Raw genomic sequence first — 19,083 nt, forward strand, 5'->3', positions numbered from 1 at the left:
CCGTTTATCTATCCATGCGTTAATTGAGTGTGCAAGTACTGCAATCAGATCAAACGGTCTAGTTTTTTTCTTTTTTTATAATTGACATAAAATAGGTTACTCTATCAGACTGTCAGTTCTGCAATTGTTCATAAAAAACCAATAAAGTGAAAAATGGAATCAAACCGAGAAAACTGAATCGAATTGGTTCAGTTTTCAATTAACATAAAAAAAAAAATGGACAATTAATCAAACCGGCATAGTGGTCCGATTTCAAAAACCAGTGCATGATATCGATTGGCTCGGTTCGCACGTCAGAGTTGTATTAACTGTATTTGAACTTACTTTGATATTTGAACTCAAACCTGAATGAACTATCTGATTAAAACCCGACTCAGTTGCAAGTAAGAAATAAGAGAGTTCCAATGTAAATGATTCTATTATTCAAAGTTTTTAATGGGTCTTTCATAGCCTTACCGATTTTTACCGCCCATCCTGATTCCTGATATGTATTGAACCCGGTCTAACTTTTCTTCATTAAAAATTTAGGTCCGAGCCAAGCCGTTTTAGGACATGCCAGATTTTATGCCGTCTTGACAATGGGAAGACATTAAATTGGAAATGGTTCAAGCGTATAACCAACTTGTTTGTTTTTAGTCCTACGATACCCAATTTCATTTGAGCCCAACAGAAGTGTATACCGGAACAAACTACCATTTTAAGGTCCCGAAAACCAAACACCGGGACAATCGTCTGGTGTTGAATTTGAAGGTGCCAGCTAGTCTCATGGTGGAGTCTCTCTGTCTCTCGCTACTTGTAAGTTGTAACTTGTAACAAACAATCCCGCCTTCACCAAGTTCCTACCACCGTCGTGTAGCCCTTGTGGTCAATGGATGTTATATGAAAATACTTAAATTCCCATATTGTCCTTCTCTGTAGAGGTGGTAGGTGGACCCTCGTTTCAGCCCAATCATAGCCACTCCCACCAACACCATCAGTCCATCACCAAGTGACCAACGCCTTCACACTTCATACTTATTTTTATTTCTTTATTACCACTTTATATTATTACCCCAAAAAAATCGTATTTATCTTTACTTTTGGAATGGAATAAAAATGCCATCGACCAATTAATTAATTATTAAATATGAAAAGAAAAACGAAGAATCTTTAGGTCTTAACTTCTTATTTACTTGGATTGGATGGTTGATGACAAAGACATCTGCTTTTCCTCTCTCCACGGTCTCCACTTACCAACACCACCACCCGAGTCCTAACCTCATCGCCCGGAAGTACGCGTCCCTAACTCCCTCGTGGCAAGTCTAGGCCGACACTTCTCTTTCTCTCTCTCTCTTGACATCACCTTTCGCAGAACATATGATCGCCTTCTGCTGTTACGCTTTATAATACCCCACATATTTATTCTCCCTTGCCTTCTCTGTTTCTTGCAACGAACTATTTATTCCGGTCAAGGGGGTGTCGGCCGTGTTCAACTTCATCCTCCTAAAATCTCTGTCCTCCCTTCCTTTTACCTCTCCCCACTATTGTTTTTTCCCTCTTATTACAGTCTTCTTCTGTACTCTCTGGTTCTGGTTGTTTCTCTGTTTGGGTATGGGTGATAGTTGATGATCCATGCATAGTAGTAAGCTGCTGATGCTAATTAGCGACGTCAGGTGAGAGCTCTAGCAGCTCCGAACTCTCTTACACGTGTTTTAGTTTTTGTACGCGGGCACCATTATACGTTTTGTTTCCTCTCCCCCCCCCCCTTTCTCTGTTTTCCCTTTTCCCATTCCTTTTGATCTTAACAGAGCAGGGTTGAGTTACATGTATTTTCGAACGAAATCGTCTTTCACATATGGTCGTTTTTTGCCTGTATGATCATTTCATGCGACGCACGCTAACCAGGGTATACCCATGGATGTCTCATTGATTTGATTATGACATTAAAAATAAATAAAAAATAATAATAAAATCAATCCTATGCTCCTTTATAATGGCCAGGTTCTTGTTCACATGCAGACGACTCCTCTCCACACACACTCTGTCTCAAACTCTGTTGATCTTGGGAGTTCTTTCTTACATTTACCTGCAACTGTATGGATTTTGGCTTCTTCTGGAGTGGTTTTTCCATAACCTATACACCTTTCAAATCATTATTATATTGATGATGAAGGAAGATTTGGCCCGACCTCACAGTTATGTGACACGTGGCAAAAGGGCGTGAACACCAAGGGGAGACACCAACAGCCCAAACTCACCCTTGGCCCAAAACCAGAAAGTAATCCGAACGAGCCTACCTTCAGTTCGGGATATACCTCGCCGAACTGGCCAACCTTGTAACAGTTCAGGATATACATCGCCGAACTGGCCTGCCTTGTAACAGTTCGGGATACACCTCGCCGAACTGACCTGCCCTATAGATACCTCCGAGCTCAAGACTTCGCCTTGCTCACCACTCCGCATCACCTTCTGGGCACCAAAACCAAACAAGTCGTACCATGCCTGACACTGAGGAAGTCCGTGCCCGAGGGCGCCGCACCTGACTGACTTGGGATCTGACGCTTGGCGGCCGCACTCTAAACGGCCACCTACCACCACCACTAACACCGCCATCTCCAGTTAGAGAGACGGTTAGGCAGTGACGGTTCTGTCCCAGCAGAAAGAACGACGGCCGAATTGACAAACGCAAGGGTAATCATACCCGACCTGACAAGGGCCTCGGAGCGAGTGCGCAAAGTGATTATAAGAGCCCCTTGCCCCCAACAAACAAGGTATGCAAACTTTGCGCTATCTGGTTTTATCTTGCTTTTGAAGGATTGTAACTTAAACATCGGAGCCGTTACGCCGAGTTCCCCCCAGAGCTTCCTCATCTCCTTCATTTCAGGTTCCCTGCTATTCAGTTCAGAAGCAAGGTCGTTGACAGCTAAGACCGGTCGGATCGCGCTTCATCAATTGGCGCCGTCTGTGGGAACGCTTCAAAAAGCCTCCCTCCAAACTTCCATAACCCCTTTTCCAAAAAAAAAAAAACCTAACACTCATGGCCTCCTCCAGCAGCGCCGGACGTGGCACGGAGACAAACACCACCGGGGAACAACTTCAAGTCCCCGTGGTGTGCGTTGGACAGTTCACCATCCCCCTTTCGGTGGATGGGATCCCCAGCTTGAATGTGCCACAAGCAGTGGCGCCCGTAAACCTTCCTGCCACAAGCATCCCCTTTCCACCCCCTATTGAGACAACCTTTACTGAACCGATTGCCGTCCCCCTAGCAGCCAGCCAAAACCGGTTGGACGACCTGATGTAGCACATGCGGGTAATGCAAGCTCAAATGCAACAGTTCCAACAACACCAGCTTCACCAGCACCAAGTGCTACACAACATTTCAAGCTCCCACCTCTGGACAAGTACGACGGGTCCTTCGATCCCAACGACCACGTTGACGCTTTCCAGTCCCAAATGCACCTCGCTAGGGCCAGCGAATTGTGCATGTGCATGGCCTTCACCACCAACCTCAAGGGGGTAGCCCGCACTTGGTACAAGAACCTGGCCCCCGGATCGATAAAGTGCTGGTCTTAGTTCGTGCAGGTCTTCACCGCACACTTTGTCACCAACAAACGGTGCCCCAGAACAGGGGAAAGCATCTTCGGAGTAGTCCAAAGGGAAGGAGAATCCATCCGGGGCTACATCAAGCGATTCAATGAAGCATGCTTGCAGATACCGCGGTTGGACCCCGCGGTGCAGCTCACGGCGGCCAAAAGAGGGGTAACGCACAAAGAATTCAAATGGCACATGGTAGCTAACCAGCCCGCAACCGTGGCCGAAATCCTCAAGCTCGCGGACAAGTTCACGAGGACAGAGGAAGAAATCAACCAACGAACCAAAGGTGGGAATGAGAAAAGAAAGAGGGAAGGCGAGCTCTCCAACCCAGTCGACAGGAAAAACCCGGCCCGGGAGCCGAAGCCGAACCAGTCGTTCCGAGCTACCCTAGCAGTTCGGACGGATTACACGCCGTTAAACACAAGGCGGACCGAGATCTTAATGACGATCAAGGATGCCCCATACGTGAAGTGGCCACCTCGCCTAAAGGGAAATCCGAACGAGAGAAATAAGAATTTGTATTGTAGTTTCCATAGAGACCATGGTCATAGTACCGAGTAGTGTAATAATCTCCGGGACGAGATAGAGGGGCTCATCCATCGTGGATACTTGAGAAACTTTGTACAGCACAACAATAATAACAATAAGGCAGGTCGGCAAGGGGAGCACGAAAAGGATGCCCCCGAGTCTAGCAGCAGACCTGCCGAACCGTTGCAGCAACAGCCTCCGGAAGAGAGGCCAGTTCGGGGAACCATCCATGTAATTGTGGGAGGTTCGGTGGTAGCAGGGTGTACCTCGGCAGCGGCCCGGACTTCAGTTCACGAAGCGGCCCTCGAGGAACGGAACCCCCCAAAGAGACCAAAGACCGAAGAACCAATCTTCTTCACGGAGGACGACGCGCGAGGGGTCCGCTACCCCCATGATGACGCGCTTGTCATTAAACTAAGGATCAACGACTTCGAGGTCAAACGCGTACTCGTAGATTCGGACAGCTCAGCGGACATCCTCTTCAAATCAGCGTTTGACCAACTACAGTTATAGAGGAGTGAGCTGAAGCCCGCGAACACTCCCCTGGTGGGTTTCAGCGGAGAGGAAGTCAGGCCCCTCGGAAAAATAACAGTACCTGTGGAAGTCGGCACATGGCCTTGTGCGATCAGACTCAACCATGATTTCCTGGTGGTCGCGACCCCCTCCCCATACAATGCCATAATAGGGCGGCCGATCACGCATATCCTACGGGCGGTGGTCTCCACCTACTATTTGGCCATGAAGTTCCCTACGGACTTCGGTGTGGGGGTAGCGCGGGGCGACCAGCTCGAGTCTCGCAAGTGTTATGTTGCCGCCCTGAAGGGAAAAACCAAGGCGGCCGACGACCTCGAACTAGAGCGACCTGCGTAGGGTGAGGAACGAGCTTCGCCCACAGAGGAAACGGTCGCAATCCCGACTTCGGCTATGGACCCAGCTCGCACACTTCAGATCGGAGCTTCCGTCGAGGAACCCCTACGAACCGAACTGGTGAGTTTTTTACTTCAAAATTTAGATATTTTTGCCTGGTCCGCGGTTGACATGCCCGGCATTAGCCCCGGCCTGATAACTCACAAACTTAACACTGACCCTGTAGTCAGACCCGTTAGACAGAAGAAACACAACTTAGCCCCAGAACGCTGGAGGGCGGTCGACGAGGAGGTCGAGAAGCTCCTCGTAGCAAACTTCATAAGGGAAGTCCATTACCCGAGCTGGGTGGCCAACCCGATGCTGGTAAAAAAGGCGAACGGCAAGTGGCGCATGTGCGTCGACTACACCGACCTGAACCGAGCTTGCCCGAAAGATTGCTTCCCCTCCCCAGAATTGACCGCCTAGTGGACGCGACCTCGGGACATGAATTGCTAAGCTTCCTGGACGCCTACTCGGGCTACAACCAAATCCGGATGGACCAATCCAATGAGGAAAAAACTAGCTTCATAACCGAGTTCGGCCTATATTGCTACAAGGTCATGCCCTTCGGATTAAAAAATGCCGGGGCGACCTTCCAAAGACTTGTAAATAGGCTATTCCGGCCCCTGATTGGCACGAAGATAGAGTGCTATGTAGACGACATGGTCGTCAAGACACAGTTTTCACAAGAATTAATACAAGACTTAGATTCTGTCTTCCAAATCCTGCGTCAGTTTAGCATGAAATTGAACCCCAACAAATGTGTCTTCGGCGTCACCTCGGGCAAATTCCTACGCTACATTGTCAATCGGCGCGGTATTGAGGCCAACCCGGACAAGATAAAAGCTATTCTAGATATGAGACCACCTCGGAAAGTAAAAGAAGTTCAGAGGCTAAACGGCTGCATAGCCGCTCTAAGCCACTTCATGTCCAAATCAGCAGACCGCTGCCTACCTTTCTTCAAAGCAATCAAAGGCAAAGGGTTCGAATGGACCCAGGACTGCCAGCTCGCGTTTGACGAGCTAAAAGGTTACCTCGCTAGTATGCCGACCTTAGCCCGGCCCGAGGAGGGCGAGGTCTTAGAACTGTACCTCTCGGCAAGCAACGAGGTGGTCAGTTCGATACTAATAAAAGAAACAGACCGGGTCCAGCGACCCATCTATTATGTTAGTAATTTTTTGCAGGGAGCAGAGACAAGGTACCCGCAGATAGAAAAGCTAGCATACGCACTGGTGACAGCAGCTCGGAAACTCCGCCCATACTTCCAAGCTCACACCGTCATCGTCCTGACTGACAAATCTCTGAGACAATTTTTACTCAAACCCGAGGTTTCCAGTCGACTGACGAAATGGGCCATCGAACTCAGCGAGTACGACCTCCAGTACAAGCCAAGAACTGCCATTAAGGCCCAAGCTTTGGTAGATTTTATCGCCGAGTGGACTATCAGCCACGAAGCCCAACAGGTCAAGCCTGAGGTCCCCAGTTCGGGTCAACCCGGAGCTCCCGAGCCAATAGAGTCTGAACCCCGTGAAGTAGCATCCAGTGTGACATCTCTCCTGGTCAGGCGAAACACGAACTGGGATGAGGAGCCCTGGATCCTTCACGTGGATGGTTCCTCGAACCAGCAAGGCAGCGGGGCTGGAATAGTCTTATGCGGCCCGGGCGGCACAAAATTAGAATACGCACTACGCTTTGAGTTCGTGGCATCCAACAACGAGGCAGAGTACGAAGCACTGATAGCTGGGCTGGACCTAGCGCGAAAGGTAAAGGCAAAGCACTTGGTCATCTGCAGCGATTCCCAGCTCATGGTCAACCAAGTTACAGGCGAGTATGAAGCACGCGAGCTCTCCATGATCGCATATTTGGCGAAAGTAAAAGAGGCCCTGCTCAACTTCCAGTCACACTTCATCAGGCAAATCCCGAGGTCAGAGAACACTGAGGCCGACGCTCTGTACCGGTTAGCCAGCACAAGTCACAACAACATGAGAACCGTGTACATAGAGGACTTACCTCGGCCTAGTATTCTCGGGGGGGCAGAGGAGGTCGCTCCCGTCCTGGAAGCAGAGCCGAGCTGGATCGACCCACTCGCGAGCTTCTTGATAGACGGAACCCTCCCTGCAGAACGCAATGCGGCCAAGAGGGTGCAGCGCCAGGCAGCCAAATACGTCATAATAGACAAACGGTTATACCGACGGTCCTACACGCTCCCCTACTTGCGTTGCCTACGACCTGCCGAAGCCGAGTTCGTACTCTGCGACACTCATGAAGGCCTGTGCGGCGGACACTTGGGGGGCAGAGCACTCGCCCAAAAAGCACTTCGACAAGGATACTACTGGCCAACGATGAAGGCAGAAGCTGTCGAGCTCGTAAAAAAATGCGACAAGTGTCAGAAGCACGCCATTATCCACCATCAACCTACCTCCGACCTCAAATACCTCGCCAGCCCGTGGCCCTTTGCACAATGGGGCATCGACCTCCTGGGGCCATTCCCACCAGCAACAGGTGGAAGAAAATTCCTAGTCGTTGCAATAGATTACTTTACAAAGTGGATAGAAGCCGAACCTCTGGCAACTGTTACGGCCTGAAACATACAGAACTTCTTTTGGAAGAACATAGTATGTCGCTTCGGGTTACCTCAGGTACTAATTTCCGACAACGGCAAGCAGTTCGAGGATATCAAGTTCCAAGAGTGGTGCCAGAACATGGGGATTCGGCAAAACTTCACATCAGTTGTGCACCCGCAGGCAAATGGTCAGGCGGAAGTAATGAATAGAGCCATCCTGCGCGGACTGAAAGCACGTCTGGATCGAGCTAAGGGATTGTGGGCCGAAGAGCTACCAAGTGTCTTGTGGGCACACCGAACTACAGAAAAAACCGCCACGGGAGAAACCCCCTTCAACCTCACCTACGGCACTGAAGCAGTGATCCCGGCGGAAATTGAAGTACCAACATTGCGACTAGAAACATACGACGATCGAAAAAACGGAGATGAGTTACGTACCAACCTTGACCTATTGGACAAGGTAAGGGACCTCGCGCACATTCGGACAGCGGCATACCAGCAACAGGTAGCTCGCTACTCAATGACAGAGTAAAGCAACGAAGCTTCCGAGTCGGTGACCTGGTCCTTCGTAAGATTATGGTGCCCGAACCCGGCGTGGGCAAACTTGGACCAAACTAGGAAGGGCCCTATAAAGTAAAGAGAGCGCTCGGGGGGGCATACGAACTCGAAACCTTGGAAGGCAAACAAGTACCTCGAGCGTGGAACATCGTGAACTTAAGGCGATACTACCTATAAACCGCCAAGCGAAGTGGACGAAATCAGGTCCTATGGGCCACGATGTAGAGCCAAGAGGAACCTCGGCGTAAACAAGCAAAGAAAAGTCAGGCATATTATCAGCTCGGCAAAAACCAGTTCGCTGCAAAAGCCTTCGCGGCAAAACAGGTCGCGGAAGTATAATAACCTGGACAAGAAAGTGGCATATTCAGTTCGACAAAGAATCAGTTCGGGGAAAAGGAACACTTGGGCAAAAAGATTATCTTTACATGCTCAGAGCTACTTCTTCGCCATCAGAAGGCACTTCAACAACACCCGAAGGCCTTGCCTCTCCTTCAGAGTCCGGCTCGCCATCGGCAGCATTGGCCATCTCCTGAGTTATACGCGAAGTGGATATGGCACTAACATCGAGGTCGGGGTACGTGTTCTGGATCATCCACCTGCTCAGTTTGAACCCTCTTCTGTAAGAATCCACCATCAGATCGTCAAAACGCGGAGAGGCAATGCAGTCTTCAACGGCCTTCTTCTTGGCGTCTTCAATGCATTGGGAAAAAATCTGTGTTTTCTCCCTGATGTCCTCCTGAAGATATTCGACTTGATGCTGCAAATCCAACTTCAAGTCCACCATGTGCTTGACAACTACCCCCATGGCCTCGGCATCACGCTGAGACCTTGCCTGCCTGGCCATTGCGACGCAAGCAGCCTCTTCGGCAGCATAAGCGGCCACCTCAGCAGCTCGGGTATTCGCCTCTGCATCACGGAAAGCCTCTTCAGCAGCATGGGTGGCAGCCTCAGCAGCTCGCGCCTGTCGTGAGCTCCTCTCCACTTGGGCTGCTAAGGCATGAATTAAAGAATTCACCTACCAAAAGAAATAAGTGAGCAATAACAGCAAAAGCGACAGAAAATGAAAAAGGCAGACGGAATCTGACTTACCACCATAGCATGTGTTACGATGCGGCAGGCGACCTGATTCAAAGGAAGATCGGTCCACGCCGCGATCTGCTCAAGGAAAGTAGCCTCCCTACTCTTTTGAAGAGCGTAGTTCGGCGTCAACACGTTCCTGAACTCCCCTGGAGCTCCCGAACCCGAGGGCCCAGCCTGCGTATGAGCGGACCCAGAGTGAGCAGGAGCACTTGAGTATGCAGGAGCGCCCGTATAAGTGATCTCAGCGTAAGGCGCCCTGACAGCTTCATGCATCGGTGGAGTCACCTCGGGCTCCCTGGACAGATCCTCCAGCGTGTGGTCTGGAACTTGAGGCTCCTCATCCGGGGGCAGCTCGGTACGAGTTCGCTTGGCGACCCGCTTCCTCCTCTTCATACCTTGGAACAGACGCCCCCCACGAGTTCTCTCCGCGTCCATCACACCTGCAGAAACGAGTTCGACATCAGAAAAAATGAAGGAACAAAGCAAGGAAGAAACCACATAATTAGAAACCTACTCAAACTCAGGCCGGCCGCAATAAGCTTGGCCTCCGTTAAGTAGTGATGGCACTTTAAACCTTGTTGTGCCCATTGCCGGAGGCCCTTCACCGTCTCTTTATCGAGAGTAACACCTGAATCAGGAGCAGCCTCACCCCACCTGGTCTGAAAGGGCCATCCTTGTGCACTTCGCACACCGAAGTAGTCCCGCTTCCACGCCGGGACCTTATTAGGAAGATCGTGCAGAAGCTTAAAGCCCGGGCGAGGAGAAAGGTAATACGCCCGTCTTCCCCCAGGAAGAGAACCTGCCTGTCTCTTGAGCATCAAGATGGAGGAGAATATCTCTAAGTCTAAGGGGAAATTCTGCTCGCAAAAAAGGGAAACTGTCCCCACCAGGTTCCGAATAGAGTTCGGATGAAGTTGGCCAATGGTGACACCGGAGTGGTTTATGACTTCGACGAGAAGGGGGTGGAAAGGAAGTCGCAACCCCGCAGCAAGCTGCTCTCAAAAAATCACGATCTCATCAGGACCGTATTCCCAAGGAAAGCTACCCGAAGGAATAAAATATGTATACCCCCCAGGAAGATTGTAAGACATAAGTATAGATTGAATCCCCTCAGGCGTCATGGTTGAGGGACCAAACCTGTCTAGCATCCGACCTCGGCAAGAGGTAGATGCCAAGCTGCCCGAAGCGGCTCGGCCTACTGGTTCATAGTCCCCGAGTTCCACCTCAGGATCACTGAGGAAGTCGGGGGATACAACTCAGTTTGTAGAACCTACGTCAGTCCTACTTGAAGAGTCGTCTGAGCTATCAAAGCTAGACATTGAGGAAAAGAGGTGGATTCCGGAAGGTACTCACCGGAAGAAAGTTTTGAAGGCTCCGGAGACGGTAGCAAGCCAAAAACCTTGGAGGCTATGTAACCAGCCTAGACGCGAGCTGAAAAAACTTGGACGCGAGCTGAAAAAACTTGGACGCGAGCTGAAAAGTTGGACGCGAGCTCAGTAGGCAAACCGCAGAAGTGTCAAATCGACTGGGGTCCCTCACTATTTATAGCTATAGTAACCAAGAACCGACCGTGCAGATCAAAGACGATCCGACGGCCCACATTTGCGCTGACCGCACGTCCCATGAGGTCGAGATGTTATTGGCGCACGACTTTCCGAAAAGAGCGAAACGTCAGCGCACGCCTTCTTGAAACCGACGTCGCGCCGACACACGTGTTTCTGAAACTGACTGCTTCGCACATCTCCCTGACAGCCGCACGCGCACGTACAGTAGTGGCACGCTTTTTTCAAGTTTGAATGACCCGCTGTCACGTCCCAGCGGTGCGAATTTTTGAAATTTAAAACGCGCGCTGTCACAACCATCAACATTTATGAGGAGTAGGCACGTTTCCCGCCTTCTCGGAAACCGAAGAACCCTGGCAAAAGCGACTCGCACAGTCAAGATTCGAAGGATGGGACAAATCCACCTACCACCTCATGAAACTCCCCGCACCAGGGCAAGACCCTTGGCGCGAGGAGTGGGGGGCAATTGATGAAGGAAGATTTGGCCCGACCTCACAGTTATGTGACACGTGGCAAAAACAACAGCTCGGCAAAAAAGCAAGCCTAAGGCGTGAACACCAAGGGGAGACACCAGCGGACCGAACTCCCTACTGGGGGCCCGAACTCACCCTTGGCCCAAAACCAGAAAGTAATCCGAACGGGCCTACCTTCAGTTCGGGATATACCTCGTTGAACTGGCCAACCTTGTAACAGTTCGGGATATACCTCGCCGAATTGGCCAACCTTGTAACAGTTCGGGATATACCTCGCCGAACTGGCCTGCCTTGTAACAGTTCGGGATACACCTCGCCGAACTGACCTGCCCTATAGATACCTCCGAGCTCAAGACTTCGCCTCACTCACCACTCTGCATCACCTTTTGGGCACCAAAACCAAACAAGTCGTACCATGCCTGACACTGAGGAAGTCCGTGCCCGAGGGCGCCGCACCTGACTGACTTGGGATCTGACGCTTGGCGGCCGCACTCTAAATGGCCACCTACCACCACCACTGACACCGCCATCTCCAGTTAGAGAGACGGTTAGGCAGTGACAGTTCTGTCCCAACAGAAAGGACGACGGCCGAATTGACAAACGCAAGGGTAATCATACCCGACCTGACAAGGGCCTCGGAGCGAGTGCACGAAGTGATTATAAGAGCCCCCTGCCCCCAACAAACAAGGTATGCAAACTTTGCGCTATCTGGTTTTATCTTGCTTTTGAAGGATTCTAACTTAAACTTCGGAGCCGTTACACCGGATTCCCCCCGGAGCTTCCTCATCTCCTCAATTTCAGGTTCCCTGCTATTCAGTTCAGAAGCAAGGTCGTTGACAGCTAAGACCGGCCAGATCGCGATTCATCAATTGCTGCTTCATAACCTTGCATATTATGTCATTGTGTAGAATCTTGAAATCCAGACTCCAGATTCAGAGCAGAATGTTTATAAATTTTTCATACTTATACTTTTATCTTGTGGATGAGAGCTTGTGTGCACATGTATCATATCTGTTGCTGTGCACTAGCATATTGATGTTTTGCGTCTTTTCTCATAAACTAGCATGCAAGTCTAGACTTGTGAGATTGTGGTTTTCGTATTGAAATATGTATACTATATAAATTTGACATGGGTGCTGTATTCTTTCTCTTTGTCATATGATGATCCGTCTCAAAATGTTTGGGTCTTAAGTAGAGAGTAGAAATTTTAGCTTCTTAATTGGTTTGCTGGTTGTAGACAATTCTTGCTTTTCGATTCATTTCTTGAACTGAAGACAAGATTGTGGGCTTCCTCTTCCATGAGAATATGAGATGAGTTTCGACTAAGAAAAATATAGATAGAAGTCATTGATTTATGTTCGTATAGTCTATCACAAGAAGAATTAAAGCCATCGTTTTCCATAGACAAGCTTTTATGTATCTCATGAGTTCTCAAACTGCAGAGAGAAGTTTCCTTCGTCCTTTCTCCATTGCCTAATCGGATTCTTCATGTAATAAATATATCATAAGGAACATAGACTTGCCAAAAGTTACCTCGGCAACCCACATCAACTGATTCTTACTTTATATTACTTAGATGGTGTCAAATCAACTCCTACCAGTTTCTTAGTGAAGAAGGTAGAAGATTGAGTCTTTGATATACCGCAGGAAATACACATACTGTTATTAGAAATATATTCCTCCTACAAATCAGTTTTGCTTGGACTCTTCTAAATGGATGAAGTGTCCAGGTCAAAAACTTTTCAGATTTCAAATTCTCTGTATTCTCAAGGGATACTTCTGCATAATTTTTTCCTTTTTCTCCTAGTTATACAACATAAATAAATAGTTAATGTACATGATGGGTGCTATTTTCTCTATGAAATGTTACTTGGTAACACAGAAAACATTTTAGACCTTTATATAGTAGGCATTTAATGTCAGAATTGAGGAAAAAAAATATTGGCTAATTTTAATTGTGTGTGTATGTTTGTTTGCTTTGTGAAGTCAGACTTGAACATGTGCCTTAAAAATGGACCAATTGGACTTAAGTGTCCATCAAGAAATGTGATTTGTCAGAAATAGAAGGCACAATTCCTTCATTAGTGTTGTTAGGCATAAATAAGGACACGCCTATTAAGGGCATAGAAAAAATATGTCGTGCTTATGGAAAACAAGTTGGATGTACTATAAAGGAAAATGTAATTATTTATGACTGTAGAGGTAATTGCTTAATCCAATGGTAGACATGTCGGACTGAAAAGCATGAGAATGTGGATTCAAGTTTGAGAGCAGCCATTTCATGCAAGAAAATGCTGAAGGTTAAGTCCATATAAAGTCCACCTCTCCCAGACCAGAATAGCAGGGATCATTATTGGGTCATGGCCCTTTTATTTATGACTCTCTTTCATAGAGATATACATTCACCAAAAAGTCAGTGTTGCATATACATGGACACGTGAGTTGGGATCCAACGCATGTCTAAGAGTCTGACCCAGCAAGATGATAAACATGGACTCATAGACACCTCTATTGAAAATTACATACTACTAAACAATTCATAGTTTTTGAGTTCTAATATTATATACCTACACAAACTGTTGCCTTTGTTGCTAAAGCTGAGTTTGGGAAGAGTGTAAATGCAGATACGTTCAGTGTAAAGCCTTGCAAACAGTATTTCTAAACCTTGTATTTGCACTGTACATATTTGTATCCATACTCTTCCCAAACTGAGCCTAAGTGCTGTTTGATATAAAAAAAAAATCGCATTCGTCTTGTTAGACTCGGACACATTTCGGCACAACACAACATCCATTTAGTAGAGACCATGTAATACCAAAAAAAGTTCCAGAAAAATACATTCATCAAAAATATGCTTAACTAAAAATATAATGATGTTCATTTTTTTCTTTTAGGCTTAGTTTTGTTTTTCTCATGAAAATTTTCCTGTTTTATTTGTATGGCAGGACTTGGTGAAACCATGGACCAGAAGACATGGCTTTGGAGGAAAAAAACATCAGAGAAGACAATTGTTGTAAGTGACAAAGCCAACCTCTTGTCAAAAGGAAAAGATGAGGAGGTAATTGGTGACCTTTTATTCAATTTATATATTGATGGTTAAACTGTTCCCTTTCTGCCTTTCAACAAAAGAAAATGTTGGAAATGCAAGCAGAGCATTTTTTGCATCACATGTTATATTTTAATGGTGTTAGCGTTATACTTATATTGTTATCAATTAATAAAATTTCAACTGTTACTGATAAAAAATGGTGTTATCAGTAAACTATATTGCATCCAACTATTTGATGGATTGAAGTGAAATTTGTTCCTAAAAACCCTATGCAATCACTAAGCAAACCATTGTTACACCTCAGTAAGAAAACTACAGTTTGACTTAATTGTATTCCATTCATCAATAGAGTTAAGTAAATAGTGAGATACAGAACCAGGAGAACAACATGGTTCTTTTACTGGGAGATATCAAAACCAACATTACATGGGGGCTCAAGAGAAGGGGGAAGAAGTGTAACTTATGCAACCATTTATGTATTAAACAAGAGTTAAAGATCTAGATCTTGATTCTTCAAATCAATTAGATGCTTCCAACTACATTTTCTTTTTATTTTGTTTCTTACTTTTTTTGTCAATTAGTTGATCATACTTGGACCAATTCCTTCTTTGGTAATTGTACCAACTTTATTAATCATAATATAGTTTACCAGATAGCATCTCTAAATATGCATCTTTCTGTTATCTTGGAGAGTCATAAGGGAGGTTAGATCCCAAATGCCAACTTGCAATAGAATTGTCCATGATGATGGACGGAGGTTTTAATGTTTGAAAATCATATAGCTCTATACGCTTAAAACATATGTTTTTTAAGATTTCTCTCTTTTAATTTTTTGAAGGATTTTAAAAACATTATTTGATTTCAAATATAGTTAATGGCTTCATTTTGTGAGATATTTTGGATAAGGTCAAGGGCTCAAGACACTTCACGAATACATGCATGAGAGAGTTATCAAAGCCCATGAGTCATTGATGGACCTGTTATGATTATTTGGATCAAGGAATACCAATGACCACGTCTATATAGAACCCACTAAGAGGGCTAGTGGAGAAGTGTGTCAAATGGAGAATGATGCAGCGAATCCAGACTCCTGAAACCACCAGGAGACTGAAGTTTTTTGCTTTTCCACAATATATCTATTATTTAACAGATACATCAGTCATCTTGGGGAACTTGTTTCATCCACTCTTTGAATCCAGCAGTTCAATTCAGGAACTTGTTCCATCTCTGCATATGGCAATTCTTTTTAAAAAAAATGACTCTATGTTTTCGAATAACTTCCTGACAAAATTATTTTGACAACCTGGAGTATTTTGGACCAGAATATCATTGATTCAAAAATTCCTTGGTTTAAGTATATTTTGACAACCTATAAAAAAAGAGTATATTTTGACATATTAACTTCAACCAATTTGTCAGGAAATTGTGTTTCACATGTGATGAAAATTTTTGTTTTTTGGCTAGTTTCAAAATTCTTAAGAAATGAAATTTTATAATCTTCAGAAATTTTAAGGACAACCAAATGTTGTTAAAGAATGCACTCTCTTAGGGCCTAGATTCTTTGGGCATTGGTTGAATCTCTACATATGGATGACCATTGATTTTTGCTTACACTTGTGAGAGGATCGGATTATCTTGAAGAAGCGTCTCCATGCCATTAAGCCTTAATACTTGTAATTCCTATCAATCATTAATTTTGGAAAATTATTTATTCTATATTTTGTTTGATTGAGGACAGGCACCTGTGACAGATAAAGAAGTAGATCTTTCTAGATCTGTAAAAGATCTGAATGAGAAACTTTCATCTGCCCTCTCTGAGTGTAATGCAAAAGATGATCTTGTCACAAAGCACGCAAAAACTGTAGCAGAAGCCATTGCAGGTTATCTACTGTTGCTAATTTTTCCTTCCCAAAACTTTCTTACTTATATTCCAGTGTGTGCACTTTTTTTTCCTTAAGCATTGTTGTTGAAGGATTTTTCAGATTTTATCTTGGTCTATCTAATTGATAAATCATTCTAGGCTGGGAGAAGGCAGAAGCAGAAGCATTGTCTCTCAGGAAAGAACTGGATGAAGCTTTACAGCAGAGGATGGCTACAGAAGAAAGGTTAGCTCACTTGGATGGAGCTTTGAAGGAATGTATGCAGCGGCTACGATTTGTTCGAGAAGAACAGGAGAAAAGGATTCATGATGCTATAACAAAGACAACAAAAGAATTTGAAAAAACACGGATAACTTTAGAGGAGAAGTTAGCTGAAACAAGTAAAAGGGTTACCATGTTAGGTGCTGAGAATACTCAGTTGAGTAGGACCCTCCTGGGAAAGGAGAAGTTCATTGATGACTTGAGTGCAAGCAAGACTCAGGTGGAAGCTGATTTTAATGCACTAATGACTAGATTAAATTCTATCGAGAAGGATAATTCTTCTCTCAAATATGAGGTCCGCATGCTTGAGAAAGAAGTTGAGATCCGGAATGAGGAGAGGGAATTCACCGTCAATCAGCTGATGCATCACACAAGCAACACTTGGAGAGTGTGAAGAAGATTGCAAAATTAGAAACGGAATGTCAGAGATTGCGGCTCTTGGTTCGAAAGAGATTGCCAGGTCCAGCTGCTTTGGCTAAAATGAAAAATGAAGTTGAGATGCTTGGAAAGGATCCAACTGATTTCAGGAGAAGAAAGTCAGGTTCTTCAGTGGCAGCTCAAACAATAGACTTTGTGCAAGACAATACTCCTGAAACTCCTACTAAAAGGATCAATTTCTTAATTGAACGGTTATGTGGCATGGAAGAAGAAAATAAGATTCTCAAAGAAGCTTTAAGCAAGAAAGAGAGCGAACTCCAATCCTCAAGGATCATGGGTGCACGAACAGCCTTTAAGTTATCACAAGTTGAGGCTCAACTTGGAGTATTGATGATGAAAGGTCATAAAACCATGGAGTTGGCAAGGAGTAGTCCTAGATCAAATGGACTCTCCCTTGAGTCAGTATCTGGTGTTGGCAATGAAGATGAGTTAAGCTGTGCTGAATCATGGGCTTCTGCTTTGATTTTAGAATTGGAAAACTTCAGAAATGGAAAGCCAAAGACACCATTGTCATGTAAATCTATAGGAATTTCAGACTTCAGTCTGATGGATGACTTTGTTGAGATGGAAAAATTGGCAATTGTTTCTATGGATACGCCTTATGAAAGTTCCCTTCTTTCTTCAGATGAAAGTAGTGCACTTGTGGGACCCTTAGAAACTGAATCAGGTATTTATCCTTCAGATACTACCGGTAAGGAACTAGTTCCAGTCATGGATAGTCAGTCATTCAGGCTCTGGTCACATAAATCAAAAAATCCAATCAAAGGATGTATTAATTGGAAAATATCCTCGTTGGCTTCAGGATATCCTCAAGGTAGTCTTGGAGCAAAACCAGGTTATACAGAGAAGCCTTAGTGAGATTCTTGAGGAAGTTAAAATTGCTTTGATAAATGTGAGTCATTCAAACAATGGTGAAGTTGTTGATGCAGGAAAAAACTTGAGCAATGCAGTAGCATCAGATCACCTACATATTAGTGCCTCTCCACCAGTGCATTCATTTGATGGACCATATGGAATGAGCAAGTCATCAAAGGAGGTCACCAACCACCAGCTTCAATCATATCTTAACAAGTCAATCTCTAGACTTATTGAACTTATTGAAGGGATTAATCAACCTTCTTTAATGGATTGTGGTACCCCTCAGACCTTAACAGAAAATGATGGGAATTCTTTGCCATATAAGAACCCAGCAACACCTACAGGCTACATAGTTTGTCTCTTTCAATGGAAAAGTTCTGAACTTGGTGTTGTTCTGCAGCAGTTTGTCCACACTTGTAATGATCTGTTGAATGGAAAAATTAGTCTTGAAAATTTTGCCGGAGAATTAACTTCAGCTTTCGAGTGGGTGACAAGCCACTGTTTCTCCCTTCAAGATGTTTCAAGCATGAGGGATATAATTAGGAAAAAATTTGATTGGGATGATACCCGAAGTGAAATTGAAAATGAAATTACTCTGAACGGTTCACTTCCAGAAGCAGATAAATCCCATTCATCTGAAGAACATCTATCAAATGGCCACAGTAATTTATCCCAAATGGAAAAAATTCAGGGTGTTCTCAAAGAAGAAAATAGGATGGTTAGTGATCTTGGAGGTTGTCATTCTTTGGTTTTGGAAAATCTAATTAGTTAGAAATAATATCATTATGTGAGAATTCATTCTGAAGGCACATGAGTAGCTGGGCAAGTGTTGCCAATAGTTTGTATTGACTCCAGATTTGCCACAAATAAGGTGTTTACAAATTGGTAATTGAGTGGATGCAATCAGGGCAGTTGGGAATTTGGTAGTATAGACAACTGATAAGGAGTGGGTAAGGAGATCGACAAATGGTTTTTCTGACCTCCTAGCAAAACAAGAGACCGTAAGGGAGAGAGACTTTACTGGGCAGTGCTATAATGTTTGATGTTTTTTGGATCAACCATTTCTAATAAGGGTTGACTTCTTTATTTCAGTTTAATTTATCTCTAATGAAAGTTATTGTTTCTGACAAAAAAAAAAAAAAGGGTGTCTACAAGGGGCTACTTAACCCAATCAAGAGTAGCCAAATCTGAATCGTCCAGAATATAGTTAAAAGCAATGCTTTGTTCAAGAACAAGGTTGAACCAAGGTTAAACTATGAATTACTCAAACCAGTTATTTGGTTCCTTCCTAGTTTTCATATTTTGAGTGTATCTATTAATGATGCCATAACTATTCAAACCATGATCAGGGGAC

At 45.1% G+C, this 19,083-nt stretch overlaps 1 pseudogene across 1 annotated transcript; it reads left to right on the forward strand.

The window, feature by feature from the left end:
* The first annotated feature begins 1,283 nt into the window (after nt 1-1,283).
* LOC148848481 (filament-like plant protein 7) lies at nt 1,284-18,629 on the forward strand (annotated as a pseudogene). Its single transcript, XR_016100446.1, has 4 exons — nt 1,284-1,652; nt 14,189-14,301; nt 16,031-16,172; nt 16,313-18,629. The product of XR_016100446.1 is annotated as a filament-like plant protein 7 (transcript).
* The last annotated feature ends 454 nt before the right edge of the window (nt 18,630-19,083 follow it).

This window comes from Nelumbo lutea, chromosome 6 (assembly GCF_056320005.1).
Source record: "Nelumbo lutea isolate HS-2025 chromosome 6, American lotus-T2T, whole genome shotgun sequence".
NCBI lineage: Eukaryota > Viridiplantae > Streptophyta > Magnoliopsida > Proteales > Nelumbonaceae > Nelumbo > Nelumbo lutea.